The 16168-nt window shown below is 42.7% G+C and overlaps 1 protein-coding gene across 21 annotated transcripts in view; it reads right to left on the minus strand.

Annotated features, from left to right (window-relative positions):
• Positions 1-16168, minus strand: part of SPTLC3 (serine palmitoyltransferase long chain base subunit 3) — a 295028-nt gene that overhangs the window by 190045 nt on the left and 88815 nt on the right. For 5 of the 21 annotated variants that reach the window (XM_021392178.1, XM_021392175.1, XM_021392167.1 and 2 more), the window contains 5 exons: positions 15988-16079; positions 15539-15618; positions 13267-15229; positions 12643-12859; positions 6234-10670 (listed from right to left, as the gene is read on the minus strand). The gene's annotated coding sequence lies outside the window, so the exon portion shown is untranslated. Of the gene's footprint in view, positions 1-6233; positions 10671-12642; positions 12860-13266; positions 15230-15538; positions 16080-16168 lie in introns of all 21 variants that reach the window. The other 16 variants (XM_021392182.1, XM_021392177.1, XM_021392176.1 and 13 more) reach the window with 16 other exon arrangements.

A 16168-nucleotide genomic window follows, 5' to 3' on the forward strand; every position in this document is an offset into this window, starting at 1 on the left:
TCATTACAGGGATTCATTCTGGGGCAAGATGATACCATTTTGCAAATCGTGCCACGAGGTTTAGCTTGGAGATTCCTCATTAGAGCTCTCTAATGGAGTAGCACAGCAGCTACAGAACAGGAGTAAACTTAAGAATAAGTCACTCATTCTGCTCCCAGCTGGAAATAATTCATCTTACTTTTTTAGGAAAAGAAATTATGTACAGGCACCTATTTTAAGGAGCAGAGAATGAAGAGGAAAGCAGTGTTTGGATACGTCCCAAGACATACACTGAATGTAAAGCTTTTTGGCTAGTCAAATGGGAGCTTCAGGAGTGTTGAGTTTAACGTGAAGGCTGCATCTTGAAGTGAATTCACTTGTCCCAGGAGGAGCTGGTGGAGCTATTTAGCTACTAGACAAGGAAAGAAAGGACAAGCATTTGGTTTGTAATCTCTGCCTGTTCCCTGATAGCAGGACCTACCCTCTGGATATTCCTCAGGATCTATGAGCGTATGTCACTGGGGAGGAAAGGGACAGATGAGGCAACTCATAGTGTCTCCTTTGGGCTGCCCCAGGCACCTAATACAGGAGCAGGTTACAAGAGGTAATCTGTGTTCCAAGATCAGTCTATCTTTGATGGTCCAAGTCAGCTAGAGATAGACATTGCAAATATTTTTCCCTTCTGACAGAAGGAGGTCATGTTAATTGCTCAGCCGTGCAGCTGGGCAGGGAAATCAGGCAGAGAGAGGTCAAATGCCTCACCTTGCAAATACTCACACAAATGCTTAATGTCTCTTCTCTGAGCAAACTCACCAGCTTCAATATAACTGTAAAAGTTTTGTAAGAAAAAGAGCAGATCTCTAGTCTACTGTTAGTTTCATAGAATTTGGGGATACAGAAATACCAGTCCCCTACCTGAGCCACTCCTAGTCTGCACCACCCTGCAGCACCAAGCTAGACATTAACACCATCACCACCCCATCACTTTCAGTTATAAAGCATTCCTATTAGAGCTGAGGCTCCAGTTATCTCAGGCCCCAGACACAGCAATTAACACCGTCCAATCCAATAAACCACCAGCTTTGTTGCTACAAAGGGAAAGAGGTAAAAGAAGATAAGCAAAGCTTACCCTTTACAGTGAAGATCAATGTTCCCATCTTCAGCAAGGACTGAATTCTGAAGGCAAAACACCCTAAGGATCAAAACGCACACCTCCTGCTCTTCTGTCCAGCCAAGCTCTGTGCTTCAGACAAGAAAATCGGGGCAGTAACCCAAGAGCCTCCACACATGAGGAACCCCTACTGGGGCTTTGTGTGCTTTCTCCAACATCAGTGGGCCTTCAGGCTCTGCTAGGAAGGTACTATGCTCTTCCTGCCCAGAAAAACCCTGCAAAAACGCAAGCCCCCCACCTGGGGCCAATTTAGCCTCCTGATGAGGCAGATTGGGCAGCCCTGGGGCCAGCTCCACCTCTCCCCAGCCTTTGGTCAGCTGGAGTCCTGTCCTCATCAGTGAGAGCAGACACCTGGACAAGCCATGACAATTCACACTGGTATTCAGCCATCATTTCTGAGACTTCTAGGTGAAATAAGGTCATGTCCTATGCTGTCCCTTCTGGGGGCACCCCCAGAGCTGAGTCTCCAATAGGCTTTAGAGAAACACTGAATGTGAAATTTTGCCCTGGTTTTAGCTGATGCAAAGCACTCCCTTAGGTGACTGCTGAAGTTTCTTGTGGCATGGAAAAGGCAGAAGAGCCCTGCTGAACCGTCATCCATTGCTTTTATCTTCTTGGGGCAGGGACAAAGTTATATAAGAAATGCTATCTACAAATGGCTTTATTTGGAAACAAATGCATATGTTAACACACTAAATTAACTCAGCTAAGGAGATGGAAATTAGATCATTTAAAAGCAGAGCGCTCTCCCATATTGTTTCAGCAGAATCGTCTTTTTTATATAGCCAGGCAAGGGGCCCGTTCTGGAGGAAAACAAACACATCTTTTATGATTATGGCCATTCAAAGCTGTTTCTTACACTCGAAATTGTCTAACATGAAGGATCAATGGCGTTCTCAGATGATGATTTAATTAAAAACTCCTCCTTTCTTCAAGTTGAGATCTGCAAAATGCTCTGAATGGCTGATGGACAAATTGCCATTACCTTGCCATCTTTCTTTTAAATATATTTTTTCAGAATTTTAATTGCTGCCATTTGAGGATTATTGATTAACTGTAATTGCTCCTTTTCTCAGGCATCTCCCTAGTTATCTTCAGCTGTGTGGTCTATGAAGTGTTTCAGAACTGCAATGGTTTTGCTTGTTTGTCAGTGAAGATGAAGACCTTGAGTACGTGCGTATACGTGTGTACATCTCCTCTGCCCGGACCCTGTATTGGCTTGAACTTAAAAGTGTAAAAAAGCCTGTAATTTCTTTTTCCTTAAATAAAGCACACCAAAAGCACTGACAAGTCCTTGTGTAGCCCAGTTTCTATCCAAGAGAAATTCAAACAATGAACTCCTTACAGCACAGGAAACTCTGAGTTCACAGAGAAACAAACATTCCCCTTGCCTTTGGTAGTCTCCAGGGTGTGTCCTTTTCCTCTGCCTTGCCTTTGCTCCAGCACTCCTGTGCCTTCTGTGGGCTGCAAATGAACAGCTCTTCCTCCCACCAGGGGCTTTGCTGCCCATTTCTTTGTTTTTCTGCTGCATTTGAGAGTTTATGTGTTTCAAGTTATGGGGCCAAGTATGTTGTTACATGGGCAGCATCAATTACAAAAGGACACACTTTGATGCAAGTTTAAGGTTGTGCTTTAATTTTAGGTTGAGGATTATAATCTCAGACTACCGTATTTTTGGGAGGCAGCAGATGATGTTAGAGTAGGTCTAAGTCTGGTGTACATAAGAATACAGATAAACAAAAAACTAACCTGCATCATTGAAACCAGGACAATTGTTTTTAGAAGCCGGTCATTAGCTATGTGGGAGTTTGTTAGCAGAAATTCTCTTCTTAGAATTTAGTTTCAGATACTGAGCAGCTGCCCACAATACTTAAATAACAAAAGTTATGAAATACAGCAGTAGAAACTTGAGAAATTCTTTGCTTTCATTTTTTTTTGCCCATAAATGCCCATGCTCTGGTGGGGAAACCAGCACTGTAGTCAGCTCTGTTTTAGCCCAGCCACTGCACCAGGTACTGCTGTGCTATGGGAAGTCCTGCTCAGCACAGACTGCACAAGTATCCTGCGGCCAGGAGAGCAGGAGACAAAACATCTCAATGGTCAGAGGGTGCAAGAGCTTCAGCAGAACCCATGCACCCTACAGTGGCCCAGCAAAACTTTCCCAGCTAAGACCAGGCAGGCTGAGCACTTGTGAAAGACACCGCTGGAAATGTAAATTAAGGCACAGCAGTGGGCAGGGAGACGTATGAAGGGAATGACAGATTTCTAATCAGGTTTGAGAAGACAGCTCAGGTAGGCAGCTAATTGGGGGCCCAGGGAAACGGCTTCCCAAGCTGCATGCAGCAAGCAGCTTGAGGAGGGAAGAGCTGTAGGTTTTCTGCATGAACAAGCTGACAGTTAGATTGAGCACAGTACTGATGGTAAGAGCATTTTATCACCAAATTATTAAATATATATATAAATATATATAAAATATGGCAGAGAAAATCTGTTTCTGTCAAGCTTTCTGTGACTTTTTCACTCTCTAGGAAAAACTGCTTCTAGTACTCAGGGAAAGACAGCACAGGTTGGAATGCTTTCATTTAAATAAACGTCACTAAGACAAGGCAACTCTATGTCCTATGTTTTAGTCAGTGAAAAGGAAATTATATACTGAGAACTGTTTTGTAAAGATGTTGGACGGGACTATGTATTTTTTCCCCACTTTTTCTCAGATACACAGGAAAATGATTCTTACAATTCTTTATTTTGGAAAAAAAAAGGCATTTCTTCTGCATAAAATACCATAGAATCATCGGGGTGACCTTCGTTATTAAATCTCTATTCTGCAGAGAGCAGCAGAAGCTCTTTAGGCACTGGGAGCTTCTTCTGCCTTCACCTTTCAGTTCTTTAGTTTCGCAAAGCAAGGTCAACCCCAAAAGAAGGGGAAAATATCGTGAAAGTAAACAAGAGGTTCTCTGGCTACAGGAGACAACAGATGGAAAATCCAGACAGCATGGCCCATACATGCATCTAAGGACTGCAGGGACTTAAAGGATCGAGAGGGCAAGACAAGAAAACAATTTTTGGAAGGTTGCAACAGAGTAAAATTTAGCATAGAGAGGGAAAGAACAAAGTTGGAAGGAAGCCATAAAGGATTTCACAGGTGAATTCCATCTTGAAAGTTTACTGTAGATGTTATTTCTGGGATAAGATGAAGTTTCTTGCAGCACTTTAGCAAGTCTTCTTTTTCCTTGTTATCATCAAAATATGCTTCAATGGATTTTTTTCATATGTTTTGATGGGATTAGCAGTATAAATTCTTCAAAAGCATTTTTTGTATTTTTAACAGAAGAACATTTCCATTAAACTCAAAACATTGGCCTAATCCTCTCTCTTGTATGACAACAGCAATTTTAGCTTTAGTCAAGGAGGAGCTGGGCTGATAGTGAAGACAGTATGGAGGTGTATCATGGACATACAGTTACAGACAGCAGAAAGACAAAACTCATTGCTGCAACTGCCATTAGGGACTTGGGGGAACTTGGGCTGATCCCACAACGTGCCTAAGTTGGGGGCCAGATAAAAATGTAAGAAGAGTGACACAGGGAACTTACACTGGAAAGCTGACTGTATGAGACAGGCATCTATGTCTGCTGTGTGAATTTAGATGATGCAAATACCCATCTGATAGCAAAACTGGTCCCTGGTGTAACACAGTTAAGGCAAACGCATGCATTTGACCATGAATAAGCAATTTGGAGGCATCTCCACTACTAACTGACATAGTACTTCAAAGTCCTCATGCAGAGAATTGTTTCACCAACGTCATGGGAAAAAAAAAAAGCTGCTTTTTGTGAAGGGCGAGCTGGCAGCCACTAGGTGGGATAGCAGCCTTGCGGGCTATGGCTGGGAGATCCCCGCATTATAGCCCACACTCAGCCTTTGGCCAGCATTGCTTCAAGGGGACTGGCAAGTAAAACACCACACCAGGTATTAAACCTGCTCAGCCTTAGTCACAAAGCAGATTTATGAAACTACACTATTCATAAATGCTCTCTGTAATTGCTCTGCTCACCTTTAAGTGGTTTTATACTTCCACTATTGCAGTTCCATAACTGAACTTGCCACATTTGTGTTCAGAGCTCTGGCACAAACTGTAACACTCTACAGAAGCAAATGGGAAAAAATACTGAAGTCAAAGGGTCTAGCTTAATTTTCAACAGAAGTAATTTGACCTGGAGATTTCTGTGCTATATTTTACTGTGTAAGAAAAGAAAAAAGATGATAGATCCACTTTAGCATTTACAAAGCATCTTTCATTCATCGTTAACAGCATTGTTTATAAAAAATGCATTAACAATTCTGGTTTGCTTCAGGCAAGGGGACCCTTTACAGGATGGGCAATTTGATTTGGGTCTTAATGACTATGACGTGCCACCTTTGTTCCATTAACTAATACATCTGAGAGAGAAACTTCTGAGGAATATGCAACAGTGGGAGCTTGGCCTTTGCACAGCAAATTTCTTTCAGAGAAAACTTGCTGTTTTACAACTCAAAGCAGCTCTGGAAGAAATATCTTCTCAGAGCAGGAGGGAAGTCAGCTATTAAGTAGAAAGAGAGACAAAATAAGGCTTAATAATCCCCACCTCAAAAAATTTTTGCATGGGTATGGTTTTCCTGTCTCTGATTTCTCCATATGCAATTGTTGCATTTGTCTTATTTCTATTTTCTTCATATGGGCAACTCTCTAAAAATAAGATGGGCATTTAGTCATCCCAAACTCACCTCCATTCCAAATGATCAATCATCATGACACAGAAGCCAGTACGGCACTGCAAACAGTGCTTCAATTGATAGGTTTCCATAAGAAGTCCATATCAACAATTGGATTTCAAACAAAAGTCTTTACGGGAAGGTATGCACATTGCAGAAAGTGATTGCTGCAAGTTAACAGTTTAGGGACAATTTGATCATGCGTATGTAATTCACATCAATACATACACTATTTCCAAGATGTTCATTTTGCAGGAGGAAGGGAGGCAAAAATGTCTCCTACATGAGTTATGGATCAGAAATTGGTAATCCTTAAGAAAAAGCAGACCTCCAGTATTAATGAACTCCAAGCAGGTCCCAAGTAGGAGAGATAATACTAAGACTGGCAGGTGTCTTCCACTCAGAGTCTTCTTCTATAAAAGCGGTCTGAGGATGCAGGGTTTCTTAAGAGCTTAGGCTGTCGTGAATAGATCAATCTCAACCTAAATAAATTAAGGAGGAAAAATATTTTTGTGTATCAGCACTGATTTCCCTTCCAATAAGAGCCTCACTTGCCTATGAAACCATAATAGAGAAAATTATGGAGCAACATGGAAAGAATTTTCTGGATGATCCAATTTACCTTTCAGTCTGTAGAAGAATTTGATTCTGTAGCATTTTCAAATGGATTTAGTATTACAAAACTAAATCAGAATTATTATTATACATAAAAAAATAAAGATTGAGAGACACTTGACTGATTCAGGATTGCCAATGTCCTAGCTAGAAACCAACCATATATTAGCAGTTTTCAGCCTAAACAGCCACGGCAGGAAAAATGCAACAGGAAAGAATCATCATAAGATTTCAGAAGCTGCTACTGGTACTGGCTGCCAAAATGTCTTGCTCTTAACAATTAGACATTGTCAAGGAGCTCGGACTTTGAAAAGTACCAGGTCTGTGTTCCTTAAGCCATAAGTCAGGCACTGCTAAAAATAGCAATCAGCAGGGAAAACATGAAACATTTTTCTCTGTGGTGCCAATTTTACAGATAGGGCATTACTGTAAACACATTCTATCATGCTTTACAAAGTCCTTTGCCCCCACAGATTTCTAGTAGAGTCTGGCTGCAAAATCATGTGGGCTTATGAATAATAATAATAATAATCTGCAATTGTTGCTAAGTAATGGACGCCACTCATCCTCTCTGCACCTTTTCTCAGTGTCTTCTCTTCAGGACATGTCTGTTCCTCCTTCCATGGTGTACCTCATTTTCTCACAAGAGTGTTCATACGATCATAGAATTGTTCAGGTTGGTAAAAACCTCTAAGGTCATCATGTCCAACCATCAACCCATCCTCATCATGCCCAATAAACCATGCCCTTAATTACCCAGTCTCCACAGTTCTTGAACACCTTCTCCCTGGGCAGCGTGTTCCAATGCATCACCACTCCTTCCAAGAATTCTTCCTAATATTCAACCTGACCCTCCCCTGGCACAACTTAAGGCCATTACCTCTCTCCCTGTTACTAGTTATCTGGGAGAAGAGTCCAACCTACACTTCACTACAACCTTCTTTCAGGTAGTTCAAGGTCCTCAGGATTTCTTTTGTTTTAGGAAATCTAACAGCAAGACCTTTTCATAGACTGAGAAGAGACTTGTCTCAGGCCTCAGAGGAAAACAGCCTTTGGTGTGAGACCTCAGCCCCCAGTTTTGGCATCATGCTTCCACTGCAAGGGCATCTGTTCTTCTGCGGGCACTGAAAGAGATGTCAGTCACACAGCTAAAGGATGGAGAAGACCTATGGAGATGAGAGCCCTCTAGAGTGACGTGGTTTCATGCTGTTTCTTTAATTTTTTGTCTGGCAAGTGAAATGCATTTCACCAGAAGGTGGGAAAGGACTTGGAACAAAATTGATCTTGGCTGAGCAAACATTTGACAACGTTCTGTGGGAAACAACCATCTGTCTTGGGAGATATCAACTCCAGGAGATACTGATGGCACTAAAAATATCTGCCTTAGTCCACAGTCCCAAGGCATTTAGTTTTCCAGCAAGGAGAGCCTCAGTTCTTCAGCAGAATACCTTCGTATTTATTTTCTGGGAGTGCTGACTTGCCAGGTGTGCAGTGAAAGGCTTTTGTTTGTTCAAGATGCAGCCGCACATGTTTTGGCACCTGGGCTGAGTGGAAAGTATAGAGGAGCTGAAGCAAGATAATTAATATGGATTAAATGGGAAAAGAGCTTTGTGTTCTGCTTCACAAGTACAGACCGTACACGGCGATGGATGTCTTTATCTCAGAAGAGCTTCCTGGAGCAGTTTGGCAGGCTGGTTTCTTCTGAGATACATGAGAAGAGATGGGAAATAAAATGAACAAAAAAAAGGAGTCTTTGAAAGAAACTTTAAAAATGCAACATGAATTCAAAGCAGATCTTTATTCCTCATTGACAAAGAGGTTAACATATTTATGGAAACCAAGAAATATCCCCCATCCCACAAATCATTAAGACTTAGAGCATTTCATCCTCCATGTGTGGATAAAATCAAGAACATCTGAAGTTTTTCCAGGGAGATGGGAAGATGGTGCAGCCTAAATTCACTATTCGATGTTCTGCACAAAAGTTGGTGGATCTGCTTTCATACCTATCAATCGCTGGTCACCTACTATCCATATAGGTGCACTTTCACGAGCATGAGAATTAAGTACAAAATAGTTATTTTTCCACCACCTTTCTTGCTACAAGAATGTACTCTCTTTCAGAAAAGGCAGACTCTTGGTCATCAGAGGGGTATGAGAGACGAGGCAAAAGCCTTGACCTGTTGTCCCATACCTATTCCATGCTCTATCACTTTTTCCTATCTGCAGCTAGCACAAATTCCCTGCCAGAGCTATGCTAACATCCACATCTTCCCAAGAAGAGCTTCAGCTGCAGTAAGAACAAGATATGTACTTCCTTAGGAGCAATTTGTAGTTGTCTCTTTTAAGCCCTATCCCATCACACTTCCACTTGCTGTCATGATCATTAGATTCCCACTGTTTCCCCCTTTTTTATATTTGTTTGAGCCTACTTTATGGCTGTTGCCCAGGAAAGACAATAATGAGAGCCATGCACTTGTGCTGAGAGTAAGCAAAAATAATACTTCCCAGGGCTGCCCTCTAAGAAATCCCAGAGCTGGATGCAGTTTCTGTATTTAGTCTCTGGTAACGATATACTTTTTTTTCCATTGCCAATGTGAAAATCATAGAGGATCCCATACTGCTTACCTTGCAGAAGCCAATGTCCCTGCATTTTGATCAGGGACATGAAAAGGAGCAGGCTTCCCAGAGAGTAAATTTTTGGCATGGTGAAGATTTCTAATAAAAGCTGGCTTGGCAAATAAATAAATAAATGGAATTAATATTAACACATGTTGAAGTTTTCTGGCTAAGCCTCCCTTAAAAGCTGACTCAGATGATATACAAGAGTAAGAAATAATATTAAAAACAATCAGACACTGAAATGATGGAGGAAAGAGTTACAATGACTCGCTGAGGCATACTCATGGAAAATGACAAGGGGGTGTCCTAGCAGCATAGCATGCTTTACAGGACAGACCTTACAGAAAAGAAGAATCCCCCCTTTTGGATTAGTTGAGGAAGAAAATGTAAATGAAAACAAGAGTTCCATAGTCCTGGAAAAGTAAATACTACATATGCATGGTAGGGCAGGGAGTAGTGGTTTACTGGTCAACCAGAGGAGATCAGAGCATTTGGGGGAGCCAGAAAAATAATGAATTAGAGATCAAAAAGAAGTCAGTATGCCTGAAAGAGAAGGGCAAGCAGGAGAAGAGATTTCTCCTTACACATACAGTGAGAGAAGAAGCCAAGACAGAAGGTTGATAGGATGCATGCCTCTTTAACGATTTTTAATTTTTTTTTTTTAAGTTGGGTTTGTTTGCATGACAGCTCTGAAATAGGATAAGAACAGAGAAGGGCAATACTGCATAATGTGAATGAGAAAAGGGAACTGTTCAGCTTTTTCATTTAAATGCATGAAAATCCCTGTGAGGTCTGTGCATATATGAGGGAGGGAATGAATTTAAAAAAAAAAAAAAAAGTGCTGAAGTAAATGACTCTGGTGAAACAACAAACTAAATCTGAAGGCTCACAAGCACTGCTGAAATTATGAACTGGGCTAAACACACCAAACCATGTTTCAAAAAGCCGAGTGGGGCAATGTCTCAATAAATATGCCAGGAAAACAGAATTTAACACCAAAAAGCCCTCTGTAGCACTTCAGAAACATACCTCTGTGGTCACAGGGACCTGGCTGTCGGGAGAGGATGGATGGATGCTACTAATGTGGTTTGGCTCTGCTCACCCACTGGGAGCTCCTGAATGCAATGAGATCGGTGTCCACAGGGTTGACATGCCAAACTGCCCCTATAGAAGTCATTGCACAGATCCTTCTGAACTTCCCTGCATTGCTTCATCCTCCTCTTCCCCTGACACCAGCACTGCTCAGCAAGGGAAGAGTGCAGGCCTGTGACTTGGCCTCACAGGGACAGAGGAATGAAAAAAGCCACTAGATTCAGGCATGGATATAACCCTGGAGGGGGACAGGCAACCCAGAGCAAAGGGACTTACAGATTTGGTGGTGGGAGCAAAGAGCCCATGCTTTGCTTCTTGCTCACTGCTGGCACAAAATCTCTGTCTGTCACACATTGCCAGGGATGGCTGCCACCAGCATTCTGGCTGCCTTCCTCCATGTGTCATGAGGCAGTGGCCAGCTGTGTGCTAAGATGACCTTCAAGAGTGAGGAACAGGAAGAAAACACTTTTGAGAGGCACTGAACTGCTTGAGGCCAGAAGATGTTGGTGAGACCTTACCAACAGAAGGTCTTGCTGGCTTTACATCATCTTTCCCAGATATCCAAACTCAAACTGTATCCCTTTTAGCATCTGAGGGAAAACTGTATCTTGTGAATTAGAGCCTGGCCTGGAACCTCAGGAAATAAAAATTGGGCCATGATGAATAAGAACCAATGAGAGATCAAAACTCTTACTCTCCAAAACTCAGACTTAGATGAGGCCAATTAATGGAAAAGCTGCATATGGTCACAAATAATACATTTCAGTTGTCCTGTGCAAGCCAAAAAGATTTCTGTCACATCATCAAGTATCTGTGCACTCTGTATTCAATAATGATTTATTTATGTATGGCTATAGTGCACCCTGAAGCACATAGCTTACTAATTAACGCATAGCCACCTGGAATGGTAAGAAGCAAAACAATCTGGAGCAAATCTGTAAGGCTGATCATGGGATGTACATGCTTGAAAATAGTCAGCCTCAGTGATTTTAACCCATAGAAGGAGAAAACACGCATTTCAAGTTGCATGAGGAGGCTATCCAGTGCTAAGTACAGGACTGAAAATTAGGTTCTTTTTTTTATCCAATGGAAGTATTGCTATCCAGTGCTGTCCCACAAAAGACAATTACTCTGCCAAAGTTACTCTGACTGGAGGCACTGTGATGGTGAACTACTGGTGTGCACAGGACCTGTGTGCAAGAACCGGGACAAAGACCCCTTAAATTTGGGTGAAAGACTTCATATTCTGCATGTACAAGAAGGCAGCTAAGTTGATATAAAGCCTTCTGACACTGCAGCCGCTTGTTTTGAGGCTCCTGGTATTTTAACACTTACCACCTTGCTATTTTGCCCTCGCAAAGACTTATAATGACTGGGCACTGCTGATGCAACTCCACTGGTGCTGGTCAGTCAACTTAGTCTTGCTGGAAACATGGAGGCTGGCTATGGAGGCTGAACTGCTTCCTGTCAGTGTTTAAGTTCCCTTGTGCCTACGGAACGGCTTTGCCTAAAATCAGTGACAACCTGCCCGCTCCCATGCCTATTCGTCATAAATGTGTGAAAACAGAACCCAGCATAGCTAGTAATTATCCCTTCATTATGCCAATGTGCTTCTGAAAGTATAATCACGATCAAAAGACACGTGATTCTCCTCTTACTGCTTTCTGTTTGCAAGTTTCAGCCTTTCTTTATATTTCTGCTAATAAGGATTTTTTAATTTGAAAAACAACAACAGCTTTTAAAGCCTGTGCCTGTCCTCATGTTAATGACAAATTTCCCCTGACCTGAGGACTCAGACTTTGCAGTAGTGAATAGCAGCTGAAATAATAGGCACATGGAAACGCTGCAGAGAAGGGCACATGAGAAGCTTCTAAAGCTCCAGGGCACTCTCAAGAATAATTTGGTGCCTATAGCAGGTGGCTCAGTTTGTACTTCAGCGAGGTTAAGTTTTAAGAGATTAGTTAACTAGCAATTTCCCTTCTTGTTTACAACACATTCAAAGAAGATCTATGCTGCACACCTGAGCACATAGCAGGGGCAGCAGGAGTCAGATCAAGGAAAAAAGTTCAAGCTCAGTGTGTGTCCTTCAGCTGGAAACTGTAAAGCTTCCCTGGAAATACCTAACTGGCCCCTGAGTTGGAAGGCAGAAAACAAGAAGGCACCTTTCCTGCTTCCTACAGAGGAGGCTGCCAAGAGCCACTCTTGATCCACGCATCCATCCAGTGTAAACTAATGCCTTCTTGTTAATCTTACGCTAAGACTGATCTCAAATTTTGCCTGCACCTGCACAGCCTTTATTTTCCTTCCTGTCTCTCCTCTCCATTTTTAAGGAGAGACAGGAAGGAAACAGGATCTCCAACATTTTAAGAATTGACTGCCCTTGGCAGTCTCCTTTTTTCACTACTTACCCATTGGTTCCAGATAACCAGTCACTACAGCTCAGGGCTGGAGCACCTCTGCTATGAAGAAAGGCTGAGGGAGTTGGGCTTGTTCAGCCTAGAGAAGAGAAGGCTCCGGGGAGATCTCACTGTGACTTCCCAGTACTTGAGAGGAGCTTACAAGCAGGAGGGGGACCAACTTTCTACGTGGTCTGATAGCAATAGGACAAGCAGGAGTGGCTTTAAACTAAAAGAGAGGAGATTTAGGTTAGATGTTAGGCAGAAATTCTTTATTCAGCGGGCAGTGAGGCCCTGGCACTGCTGCCCAGAACTGTGGGTGCCCCAACCCTGGAGACGCTCAGGGCCAGGTTGGATGGGCCCTGGGCAGCCTGAGCTGGTGGGGAGACAACCTGCCCACGGCTGGGGTAGGGGCTGCATGAGCTTGAGATCCCCTCCAACCCAAGCCAATCTGTGATTCTATGACTTTTGAGAAATAAATAACATTTTAAATGATAGTAAAAGTGATGATCCTGAGAAGATATTTGTTTTGCATGCTGCACAGAGAATTTAGGAAGCTGACATCTCCCAGTTTAGGAAGTGGGAAACTGTTTTACATAATACACTGCCTTTTTGGCAGAACTGATTACAACATACCTGCGCTAGTTATTCCACGACTACTGTGTGTACTGGCAGCTGTATGTGAGATCTTGAAAAGGACAAAGGACATCTGCAATTTATGTCCAGCTTTGTAAGCAAGGTAGCTGGATTTAGGAATGGTTAATTTGTGCATTGTGCCATTTTACAAGGCGGCAACACCAGCGGCTGACTGTCACCTTCGAAGGAGAGAGCTATGACTCCTGTACAAAGATACTGCTGGTAGAGGTAAGAGCATCCATTTACCAGCACCCCAGACGACCAACAGCCACAGTAGCTTAACACTGACCCCATGACAGCTCCTCAGTCCTTGATCTGATTTTCAAGGACAATTAAAGTGTTTGTGCCTCCACCCAGTCTGTTTGGTGCTGTTAAATTACAGTGCAAAATGAGTCTCATTTGAAAGAGTGGCATCGGTAATAGATAGCTTTTTGTAATGAGATCCTCTTATCTCCTTTGATAAGTTAACAGTGAGCAACCAGAATAGTTAGCAATGCAGATAGCGTGCAGCTAGTGACATCTGAGTTAGCAGAAGGAGATGAGTTTACACATCAGAGCTGAAGTTTCAGGCTCCCAGAAAATAGAAGTCAGCCCCTTCCTGTGCAGAGACCAGCAGCCCCAAAGCATGTCTGCCACCACTCACAGGTACCACGGCCCGTCCTTCCCAGCTCCCCACACCACCCCAGACCAGGATGCAGAGCGATCCTGCTCAGCTCCCGCCCTGCTGCATCGCGTTGCTGCAGTCTGTCAGCCAGAAAATCTCCCTTTGGGCAGCCACAGACCTCTGCAGCAAGCCTGAATCCAAGCCCAGAGCTCTCGCACTGCAGCTCCTCTGGCACAGAAATCCCCACCACACTCAGACTAATCTGAAGGAATTAATGATAAAACTAACACCCCTCTCCACACACACGGACATTTCCAAACCTCTCCAGGTACCACTTTGTGTATTTCTTCCATTTTGCCTTTTCTCACTGAAATGCAGAAGAATGCATCTTTCTTAAAAAAAAATCAAAAATCAAATCAGATAAAAAAAAAAAAACAACAAATAAAAGCAAATCACTCCCTTAGGGAGAAACCATACCCAAACCAGGCAACCCCATTGCATATGCATTTTCCCGCAGAGGGAGGATGTGAAAGCAAACAAAACGTGGCAGATGTTAGTCCTGGTGCTCGGTGTGCTGCTGGAAGGTGCGCATATCCCATAACAATGAGAGAGCAGAAGCCTGTAGCACAACAGCCAAACACTTCAGGATGAGCTATTCACAGTGCACTGTTTTGAAATACTCCAGAATTATGTAGCACACAAATAATTTAGGCAAGACTGGATTTTCCTAAGCAAGACAGCATGATAAAACTTAGTGATACACAGCTGAAATTACACTACCTGAAAAGACAATACCTCATCTGAAACACTGAGTATCAAAATTATTTGATTTTTTTTCCCATCGGAATACGGAGAAGATAAAGCACATTAAAGCAAAGTATCTTCAGAGTGAAATATAAGCTATCTTGCAAATTCAGAGCTTTGAAAATCATGAGTTGTCTTCATTTTTTCAGTCTTTGTGAGTTAACTAAATAACTACCTGAGCTTGTTTTTAAACAGCAGTGACAGCCTTGCAGTTAAACGCTCCGATGTCATAAAAAATATCCTAAGTGACTGAAAAGGAAAAAACCAAACCCAGCTCACAGTTTTTGCATGTTGTATTATATTGTCATTTGACTTTAGGAGGCTGGAGTTTCCTTTATCAGGATTTGAAAGCATCTACCCCACTAAGCAGTAGCTCAAACACACAAAGATGTGATAAAAACACCAAAATGTCATGCCTGCAAGCTTCAAAGCAGTACAAGACTCAACTAATTTAACACCTTTTTACTCTTAAGGGAACTGCTCACCCATTGATTCATCTTCTGTTCATTCAGGATCATCCTGTCACTACCACTTGGAACACCAGTATGTTTCTCTCTGCACAGTAAAAAAGAAATGAAAAAAATAAAAGCAATTACAGATATAATAACAAGCTTCATGGCCTCTGCTGAAGGCTGCCGAGCTCCCTGTGCTCCTTGCAGGAGAGATCATTAAACATGCATCACACCAGCACCGGAGCAATAGGTGCCTGCACAAAAACAGGTCTGCAAAAGTGTGGGGCACTTATAGAAGAGGAAAGATTCACTGCCAAGGAGAGCAGTAATGAGGGCGGCTCTGTGCTTCTCAGCTGGTGGTGGTGATTCAAGAGCACTGACACAACCAGGGTATGGCCGATTGTTATCCCACCTGGGGCTGTTCTGTCTCCAAAGAGAAGAATGGCACTCTGGGAGGTGGGCAGTGGCTCCTAGTGCCTTTTGCTCGGTGCCCTGCAAGAGAAATAGAAAAACAACAACTCAGGAAACACAGGGACACAGCTATCCCACAAGATATGTCCTGAAACTCCCCTGGAGACAGCAGAGGACATGACAGGAGTGTCTGTAGGGCCGGCAGAGAACTTTCCTGCAACATGCCCCATTACTGGGAAATGGTGACACAAACTGGGGAAAATGTTCCCTAAGGAGAAAGCCTGTATAAACCCAAATCCCTGTGGCAGCAACCTATCCACATCACATGTGTGGTGATCAATGAGATTTTCAGCAATTAACATTTGCTTGTTTATGCATCTTCCCCTCCGGGAGCCCTTAGGTTTTGCATGTGTGCAGGAAGGCATGAAAACTTACCCTTTTAAAACTTACCCTTTTTTAACATTTCTTTTACTGTAGAGTTATTTATATTCTGGACATCAGCAATCATGTATTCCAGTCAGCATTTGGGTTCCTGTTTTGTGCTGAATTCAGGATGGAAGGGACCCAAGTATCATATAATTTTATGTGAGCTCAGTGGGTGCAGGATTTCACACACACACACACACACACA

Source organism: Numida meleagris, chromosome 3 (genome assembly GCF_002078875.1).
Source record: "Numida meleagris isolate 19003 breed g44 Domestic line chromosome 3, NumMel1.0, whole genome shotgun sequence".
In the NCBI taxonomy this organism is placed as follows: domain Eukaryota; kingdom Metazoa; phylum Chordata; class Aves; order Galliformes; family Numididae; genus Numida; species Numida meleagris.